The sequence below is a fragment of the Puntigrus tetrazona genome, chromosome 7 (genome assembly GCF_018831695.1).
Source record: "Puntigrus tetrazona isolate hp1 chromosome 7, ASM1883169v1, whole genome shotgun sequence".
Classification (NCBI taxonomy): domain Eukaryota; kingdom Metazoa; phylum Chordata; class Actinopteri; order Cypriniformes; family Cyprinidae; genus Puntigrus; species Puntigrus tetrazona.
In genome coordinates this window covers 19,578,170-19,588,516 of record NC_056705.1, presented here as the reverse complement: position 1 = coordinate 19,588,516, position 10,347 = coordinate 19,578,170, and positions in this window count along the sequence as shown.

Sequence of the window (10,347 nt, the reverse complement as noted above, 5' to 3'; positions counted from 1 at the left end):
GTGAGGACCAGAGGGGAAGCTTTTTTTTTTTCTCTTTCATTTTTTCTGGGAAGGTCATGAAATTAGCATCTAGGAGGAGTGAGTCAGAAGGGGCCTGCAGTGACAGATAGCCTTTGTGTTCGACAGGAAAACACAGTGGTGTGTATTGTCACGGCATGCCCGCCTGCTCCCGTCTCCTCGCCGCTCCTTCCAGAAAGTGTGTGAAGCACATAGTGACCAGAACTGTCTGCTTGTGTGTCAAAAGGGATCAGGCGGGATTTACACGTCTAAATCATATTGATTCATTCGACATGTCATTTTATGTTGAATAAGACATTTTTTGTTTTCCGGACTTTAATAGACTACAGCCTTCAGCTTTTGTAGCCTCAAGCTTTTGGTCCAAGGTCTTAAGAGGTGAAACTGAGAGAGGGACACTGAACCCATTTAGCACTGAACTGATAAGTCACATCCCCACGGCTGACACTCTTGGCCTCTTTACAAGTGCTCTTAACTTCCTTTCTCACCCTCGGCTCTGCTCATTGTTTATAGCAGAGTTACAAAGAAACACAAGTGTTTGTTTTGCTTTCTCCACATGAACGAGCAATTCACATAGCGCATATGAAATGCTAGACTTCAAACGTTTCTGCCTATAGTGCCATACATATGGTTTGAAGGAGAATAAATTCATATAGCCTTGTGATTCAAAACTCACATAACTTTCAATCTTCTGTAGAACAAAAGATATTTTAAAGACGGATTAAACTGATTTTGTCCATACAATGAGCAGTGGGGCCCAAAAACAAGACTCTTATTTCACTGTATTAACAAAACCATATGAAGCCATTTTTAAAATATCTTATTTTGTTGTTCCACAGAAGATAGAAAGTCTTACTGGCACGACATGAGAGACAAGAGGTTTAGTAAATATGACATTTTATTATTTTTTTAATTTTTATGGACATGATAAATAGCATAATAGGTCTATATGTTGTTACTGAAATGTTTCACATTAAATTCTTACTATTCATATTCCGTCTACACACCCATCCATTGGAATTTATTTAAGACAAAACAATACTTAACTGAACCAGCTGAGCACCTAAGGAGCAACCTGAGCAATATCGTTTTCCTTTGAGAAATTCTGTTATTATCCAAACTACATTCTCACCACTCTCCAAATGAACACTGATGGCAGACTGCTGTACCCCTGAATGAGATGTGTATTTCTATGGGCATGGGGGTCCTCTCAGCTGTTACCGTATGCTGTTGATCACGTTTTGTCAAAAACTCATCTGCTCTGGATGGTTTCTGAAGAGGCCCCTGAGTGGGTCTGTCATTCACATGGAGCCTCTTGAACCTGCCCGCCCTCAGCCTCCCTACATCCCAATTAATGGGAAAAAAGGCTGAGAGGGGGTGCTTGACTCTGACAGACGCTCTTTAATTGTTATCCTACATCCCTACGGATACTCTAGTTTTCGCATTCGCAGACACAGTCTGTCTGATTGCTCTGTGCCTCTCTGCATAAGCTGTACACCCTCTGCCTTGAAGGAAGATGTGCTAAGCATATAAGTACTTTTGTGTTCAAATAGCATTTTATCTTGTCCTATTTTGTCCTATATTATCTATCTATCTGTCTGTCTATTTGTCTGTCTGTCTGTCTGTATATTTATCTCTTTGTCTGTCTCTCTCTGTCTGCCTGCCTGTCTATTTTTTTTTATTGTTCTGTCTTTCTTTTGTTTAGTTTTTTTCTGTCTGTAAAACTAAAAACAAATGAATTAAAAAATTTGTCTGGCCAACATTAAAACTTTGTCTTAAGAATTTGAATCTGAATGACTGGATAAAGCATATGTCTGTGAGGTTTACGTCTGTCTGAAAATGTAACCAGCCAGTTTGTCTTGAGAATTGTTGCTTTTCTGTTCAAAGTACACTAAGTTTTTTTAAATGTAACTTTTTTTTCAGATCATTATTATGCATTATGTCTGCCACCTGAATTAAAATGTTATTCGACACCTTTTACTGTAATTGACCTGTAACCCTGGTGAGAATATTGCATTTCAGTGTCATAGACCTTTCTGATCTACAGATTACGTAAATATTTCAACTGACATTATTCAAATCTATAAAAACATTTTCCTCACACGTCAGTCTGCGTCGATGCCTACATCAGCAGTGTAAATGCAAATCTCATTTTACGCCTCTGATCTTGTTCTTTGTTCGTATGTCCTCAGATATTTGCGGCTGACAAATAACCGTTGTGTAATGACACTGGCTACGCCCTAATGTGAAATTCATCGCCCTTCATTATAATGAAAGGAAGTGTACAATTCAAATCCATCAACTGTGGTTTACACAAAACGCTTGTGCTGTTTACCTTCGCTTGTTTTGACTGTTTGCAGGATCTGGTTGCCTGAATTCACCTTTGAAACCATTTCCTATTCTCTCTGCTTGTGATGGCAACCAGTCACTCCACCTCATGCTGGTGAGTTATTTGTGTTTGTGGGTGTGTGAGTGTGTGTAGTGGGTTTTGTGTACGTGTGTTTTTGAGAGGGAGCAGAGAGAGAAATTTCACACCCTGTAGGTTGTAGGCTGTCAGTGACGCACATTCCAGACTGTCCGCCCAGGCCTCTGTCACAGCGCCATTAACACTAGTGCATGCTGGGAGTGCCACTCTTCTCTGTGAGTGCATTAATGGAGCCTTTAAAAAGGAAGGTTAAAAGCAGCCCATCCTGCTCAGATCAATTCTTTATTGTGCTAGTGAACTGTGGCTCCTGTGACTCTTTCCTCTTGTTAACATAATGCTTTAAAAAGCAACCGAAAGGATTTTACTGTATAAATAATGCAAATGGAAGGTAATCACTAAAAGCAACAGGTTATGGCACACTCATCACTTTTTTCGGTGCCGGTGGCAAACTGTACACAGACTTAAAAGCTTTCTGCCGTGAGAGAAGGAAAGAAGAAGGAAAATGCAGAGCTTTACGTGAGTTGAATAAAGCGGTAGCATTGATAGAGAAGTACAGAGACAGCGTTTCGTATTCCCAGAAACACCATCACCTCACAGAAGGGGACAAACCACTTAAGACCTGAGCATTAGATACAGCATGGCTGCTTTATTCCAGCAACATTCATTAGGTCAAGACGACGGCTTGGGCTTTCTTAAAGCACTTGAGCAGAGTTCATGGTCATTTATGAGGCAGACAGCGGAGGTTAGAAAAAAAAACCCCATCACAACCATGTTGTTGTTAGCAACTGAAGAGTTTGATGGTACTGCAAGAAATAAAGGAACATTGAGATTGTTTTTCAATAATCTATTTTGTTTCAATCTCACAACCTTGTTTTAATCTTTACGCAATCATGTTTCTCACCGGAAAGAGGTCGTGTTTATTCTCTGAAGCATAATTAGAACAGGATACGGTAGAACTTCAGTGATCCCTGAGGAAAATCTCTTCTTATAATAACAGATCCCAGGAAACAGCAGCAGGACCCAGTGCGTCATATCACAGAAAACACGACTTACAAACGTGTCTACGGTAAAACGCCAAAATGGAATAAGATTTTCACTTTGACTATTGTTTATTTAAAACAAGCACTCAACATTATATAAACAATGATTAAAGAAATAAAAGAACATTTAATGTGTCTTTGAATAATGTGTGTCTGGTAGAGAGAAAAAAAGAGCACTATAATTCTGAATTACAAATCTTTATTACAGAATTGTTTGCATACAAGTGACTTAAATGACAAATGAAAGTAGCTTGTTTTAGTGTCAGCATGCAAACCAAGACAAACTATTTGAAATTGCTTTAAAAACCACAAAGCTGATTAATTAGGTATTTTGAGTACAATAAAGGGAACATTAAAAGTTCAGAAGGAAATAAACACTTACCTCAAGTCTTCTGGCATCCCTCCACCAACCCGGCTCCTGTTTTATTATGTATTAAAAATTTTATAAACATTAATTAATTAGTCGAGGGGTGGTGTATCCAGAGGCTTCAGGCAAATTTTGTGTTTGAGTCCTTCATCACGGACAAAAGGCTAAATGTATTTACTTCATCGCCTTCAAAATTTTATATATACAATACAAACTAGAATGGATTTTGTAAATAGATAGTAAATAATCATTTGAATATATCATTGATTTTTTTTTTTAGCATTTTAGAGCGCTAGCAGAGCATAATCTAATAGCAAAAACACCTCCTTTGAATGGAGGGTAAACAAAATAGCACCATCAACAAGAGATATCGATCCATTTTTCACTTATTCACCCATCCTTCGAGTCCTTCTGAGGTTATGAATATCATTATGAAAAATGCCTGCAGAAACGTGGGCCTGACGGTGGGTTGTGAGCCGTGACAGTGAGCTCTGTCCTTCTGCACCAGTGTCAGACTCACTCTATAATATCATCAAAGAGTACTTAACCTTATCTGAGTTTCACAATATGATTGGCTACACACCGATGGAGTTTGTCCAAGAGTTTCTGAAATGTGTTACTATATAAGAGACAGATAAAGAAAGAGAGAGAATTGCAGTGGCAGAATAGTCAGCACTCTCTGGTGAGTTAGATGGACCTTGAGCAGCTCCCTAGCCTTTCACTAAGTGGACTACAGGGAGACGCTGATAACAAGGTAGCAGCACTCTGTGAAGTCAACAGAAAGAGAGAGCGGGGGATTGGAGATGTTAAAAGCCTGATAGAGGTCCACAGGAGCTTCAGATTAAGGATGTGACAAGAATATCTTCCGCTTGTGTTTGTGTAAATGGGAGAAAGAGATGTGCTACAGTACATAAGTCAGCACCAGGAAAACCTGTTTGTGTGATGTTTTTCATAGTGTCCGGTGTGTCTACGTCTACGTTTACACAAAAGGTCTCCGGTTTTGTGTGGTCCACGCGTATTTCATTTCAATCCATAGAGATTAATAAACACACACTGCTGTGTGTTTGTCTTGTTTATTGGGGATTTATTTTTGATCAACATAAAGGCACTAGATAATAAGCAATAAGAATCATATAATGGAGAAGACGGCTGCTGAATAATAGCAAGGACAAAAATCTGAAGCCTCTTTACCGGAATGGAAGCGGGAAGATAAAGGCCGTTTCAACATAACAATTACTGCTAAAATTATTTAATTTAGTTTTTGGTCTTAAACTTAAAAAAAGTCAAAAAATTGTTTGTTGTCTCATAAAAAATTGTGAAACTATTGTGAAGGTGTTTAGATCTTAACTGTGATAAAAAAAGTAAGTTATGTTTCATTGTGAAATAATTATAATAATAATAATTATTATGAGGAAGTGTTTTGTGTTTGTCATTTTTATCAAAAGAGGTGTCTCGTATCTGGCAAGCTATCATATTCAACTGTAACATCTCTGACCTTAAAAATAATATTTTTAAATACAACATTTAAAAAGAAAAACACTAGCATCTTTAATGCATGTTTGTTGTGCTTGGGGGCTGATAGCATGGACAGATCGGGTGTGCTAACCTGATCACAGCTGTGTCATGCTAATGAGACCCTCAGGGCTGGGCTGGGCTGCTGCTCTTTGTTGTGTGTTTCCCATAAGACCTGATCTGAGGTGATAACTTTTGTTTGACACTAGGCCTCCTACAGTACTGCATTTTAGACAGGTGTGTGTGTGTGTGTGTGTGTGTGCATGTTTGTCACCGGATCGGGGGACTAGTTACATGAAGTCTTCCTCAGAGAACAGTATCTCCCCCAAGGAAATTTTGAGTGCTTATAATCTGTGGAATTGTTCACACAGTGTCTAAAAGAGGATGAGATTGTTCTTTCCGTCATACAAAACCCTCACATTTACAGCCTCATCAGTTATGGATGGAACTGACTTTCTTTTATTAGAACAAATGATGAGTTTCTCATTAAACGGTTGTAAAAAGGTACTTAGGTACCATGCGAGAGAGTATTCGGTAGAGCCTCTCCACGGCTATAGTGAGCATGAACAAGTGTATCTGTGGGTGTTTGTGTGTGTAGGTGTAGAGTCAGCTATATTTCCTCTCATCCACTCTTCTCTCTGTCAGATGATAGCTTGGTTGGCAGTACAGATACTGGCGGTGTTGAGGAGGTGCTTGACTTTTCGTCCCCCCAAGCTTTCACACTCCGCCTGCAGCACCTGGCCACTTTGTTGACCTGCTTTTAAAGCCCTATCCACTTGTGTCTCAATCACCAAAAATAACTGCACCCCTCTGAAGAACTCCAGACTCACCTGCTTCTTTTGGTGCGTCTCCGTTGCTGCTTCTCCTGCACCCAAGAAACAGCTATTGCATTTACCATTTTATTTTAAATGTTAAAAATATATGACATACATATTAAGAAATGATCAAAGATAATATAATATCACTAAGCAGTGCTCCACAAGTAATATTTCTAGCAACATCGGTCATTTCTTATCACTGTTTCTCGCACTATCAGCAAGTGCGTGGTCCGGAGAGACACTTTCTGCAGTTACACCAAAACACCAGTAGATGGAGAAATCTAACTGTCTTTATGAACGAGTCATTGATTGATTCATTAGACCAGTTCGTTTAAATGCACTGTTTCATTCAGGAATAAAGTGCAATAGAGTGGGTTTTCTGAGCAAGTCATTGAATAAATCACTTTATTATTCATATATTATTGCATTGCTTAGAGATGTGAACAGTGGCTTTACGTGGAATTCCTTGCATTGACAAAACTGTGTATAAAAAAAGTTATTCTGTATAAGGGCTTGTATAATAAATAAAAACATTGCAAAGAACCTGTTACTCGAAATAAAGTTAAACTAAATTGAATGTAAAAATGTATTAGTATATTAGTAGTAGTTTTGTCATAAGCTTATTTTGGTGTAGTGTAACTATAGACATTTATGTAATTTTGTAATGTAATTTAAAATATATATATATAAAATATAAAAACAAACAGTATCTCAATATTCCCTTAATAATACTAAATGTTAGCTGTATTGAGCTGTTGTATAAAAGCATTAGTGCTTTTTGCTTAATACTGCTAATGTCACGGTGGCTGTTGCTAATGTACAGTTCATGTGAACATTTAGAGCGGCATTCATTCTCCAAAAAACAATGAAACGTCAGACTCTTATGGATGCTAATATGTTCTCCATTACTTTATTTTTACTGAGAGTCTAACATACACAAAAGAGGCCCCGTAAATGTTTTTGCCCTTGGAAAATAATCCAGATTCTCTCAAAATGTGTACTTAACCTGTCTCTGAACCTAAGAGTGGACACAGCTATTGATTCCTTAGACAACATGGAGAAAAACTCAGTAAAGTATATGGCTGGCAAGTTTTTTCAACAGAGCTCTCATGCCCCTATGGCTTACCCCCGGAGCTTTTCAAATAGCTGTGATAGGCAGCTGTGTCCCAAACAGGCTTATGAACATATAACACCCTCTCCAAACACACACACACACACACACACACACACAATCGGCTGTGCTCAAAACAGGCTTATACACACTCACACACACGCACACACACACTCACACACTGTGACAGCCAGCTGAGTTCTCAACAGGCTTATGTGCCACAGGTTCCCGTGTGGAATCCCTTTCTTCTTTATGGTGAGATTATAGTGAATCCATCAGTACAGATGCAGATTGGATTGGGAGGAGAATCCCTAAAGAGAAGCTTTTCTTTACCCATCATCTCTGGCAGCTCCCAAATCAAAGTGTTGGATTAACGCTCACAGATCCACAAGCTCCGAGTCCTTTTATATGGATATATATCATCCATTACCTGCACATTAGCATCTAATATATGCTGTTTATGCGAGCTGCGTGTGAGTCAGCGCGGTTACGCCGCGGCTCCCGTACTGAAGATATTACTTTTACTGAAACAGAATGAGAATTTCTAAGTGCTCATAGGCTCGATTTCTCTCCCTCGTTCTCACACACACACACTCCACATACAACAGGCCAGGGCCAACTGCCAAATCCTCCATCTTTCTTACTCTTGTTTTCATTTGGCGACAGTGCTCATGTCTGCGTTTGTCTCTTTTGATAAGGCTTTTCATCCTGTTTGCATTGATTACAGCCTGACAAGTCGCTCTGATACACCATGGCCCATTCAGCCCAGCGCTGCACACTGAAGCTATTGTAAGCAGGAATGTCTCTTTTCAAGCCCCAATCCCACATATGAAAGCACGTCAATAATCCAGAGACAGAGGCACTCCACAATACATGCACGCCATGCAGAGTCGGACCTAGTTTTCTGCTCCACTACCAGGGAAATCAAGCAAAGAAGAGAGAGCTAGGTAGCGGAAGGTTGCGTACATTTAAAAACTCAAAACAAAAAAAAAAACAGGCAAGCAGAGACCGAGAAAGAAGCATTTCTCACATACTGAGGATAATCCTGCCAGCTATCATTTGGAGCTGCATTAGCATGAAAATACAAAGAGTGTTTGTCAGAACAAAGGTGCGAATGAACAGGCACTTGGATATGAAACTGTTGTGCGTTTCCGCTCCATAATTACAGCTAAATCAGTTCCATCCTCTAGCAACGGTTATATAGCAGCGCATAAATCTGTGTTGAAATGAAACTGCAGGTATATGGCGAATACTTGGTTTTATGGCCCAGGCGGTAATTTGAAAAGAGGGGTGGAGTGCAGTCTGTCATCTTCAGCTGTTACTACGGCCGTCAAAATAGACTTGACACGACTATGGTAGCCCTTGTCTGTGGCTTGAAAACTCATTGACTCGCACTTTTGTTGTATTATATAGAACGTTTCTGTGAGGGGTCACTGAACAAGCAGGAAATCTCCATTATCTCTGCACACACCAACGGTACACAAGTAGCTTGCAGAGAGCTTACAGAAGTGTGTCTGCCATTGACCCAGTTTAGCATTTTGAACATTCTTGTAGGCTAATTCCAAGAGAAAGTATCAATATTGCAGTCGTGCACCGGCAAAATGTAGTTCTCTTAAATGTTAGAGCAATGGTGTGTCAGTAATGGCTCTCATTATAACTCCATGCTCCGTACTCACTTCCACTCCAGACATTCGTTCCAGCCAATAACCCTCCCAAATGGGATGGACAAAAGTTTAGTTTAATCGAACAATGGTTGGCTTTTTCCCAGATCTTTGTATTGAAATGACCCCGAAGTCCCTGAGTGCAAACATCTTAAACGTGTCCAATTAGTCCGTTTAAAAGTACGTTGCACCTTCCACGTTAAGGCATCCTGGATTACTTTTTTTTATGGCAAAAGTCTATTTTTTGCTTATTTTTTAATGATCAAAAAAAATGCAAAAATAAAAATAAATAAATAAAACAAATAAGCACAGAGGATTATTAAGCATATCAGATTACACCCCTATTTGGAGAAAACAAATAAAGCCAGAAACAGTTGGCTGCGATGAACCAGCCTTTGAGTGGAATAAATGTTTTGTTTTGTGGTAATGCGACTTGCATACATAGAAAAAAAATCAAACTGATATTTAGCCCCTACTAGCTTTTCCCTCTTTTGTTTTACGCAGGGCTCTTTTTACCACATGGTAGTGACAGATTGTTTGAGCTGGAAGGAAAAGCCATTCGAAGCTAATTAAGCAGCCATTCCAAGCACTATTCGCAGGCGGGAGGCTGAGAGGCACAGGCATTTGTCAGCGCTCTACCCCTCGTGGGCTTGATTGACAACTTAGGTCTCGAACTGACAACCCGTGTCGCTCTTAGCCAATCAGATACACGCCAGTGCTCTGATTGGTCAGCAGGCGCAGAACAAGGAGCCGCGCCCCACGTGGGTCTGAGCAACACATGATAGGTTGGGTTTTTTTTTTTTCGGGCGCAGACGTGGGCATGGAGGGTGTTGCTGAGCAGACAGCGTGAATCAAGTAATGAGGGCTGATTTCACAGATTATGCTGTTAATTTGAGTTACATTCAAAATCGGTAGCATAACTATACATTGGCAATGAGGGTGCTCTCTCGCTTCGCTGTGAACGAACGTCCTTGGAAAGGATAAAAAGGGGCATTTGATGGATGTTTTGGCTCAAATCAGTCGATCAGCTGCTCACGTATTATTTTACACTAGTGACGGATTCGCAGTGTATTGAAAACATGGCACTAAAGTATAATTTATGAAACGCCAAAGCAAGTACAACCAAATTCGGTGCAACTTTCCACAGCTTTTCGTTGAAACGGCAGCAGTCATGCTGATGAAACGGTGAATAGAAGCGCGACAGACAATTTCGCTTGTAATATGTATTTCTTAGGCTACAGTCCATCTCCTGAGATTTCAGTTGGTGGCTAGACTTCGAACAATCGTCGCTCATGTAAGTTGTTTGTCTACGGGGAAAGCAACCTATTTAGAGCCAAAATGGCGAACATGAGGTCAGATTTTTATTGGCCAATCAGCACTCGCGGAGCAGACTTGCTC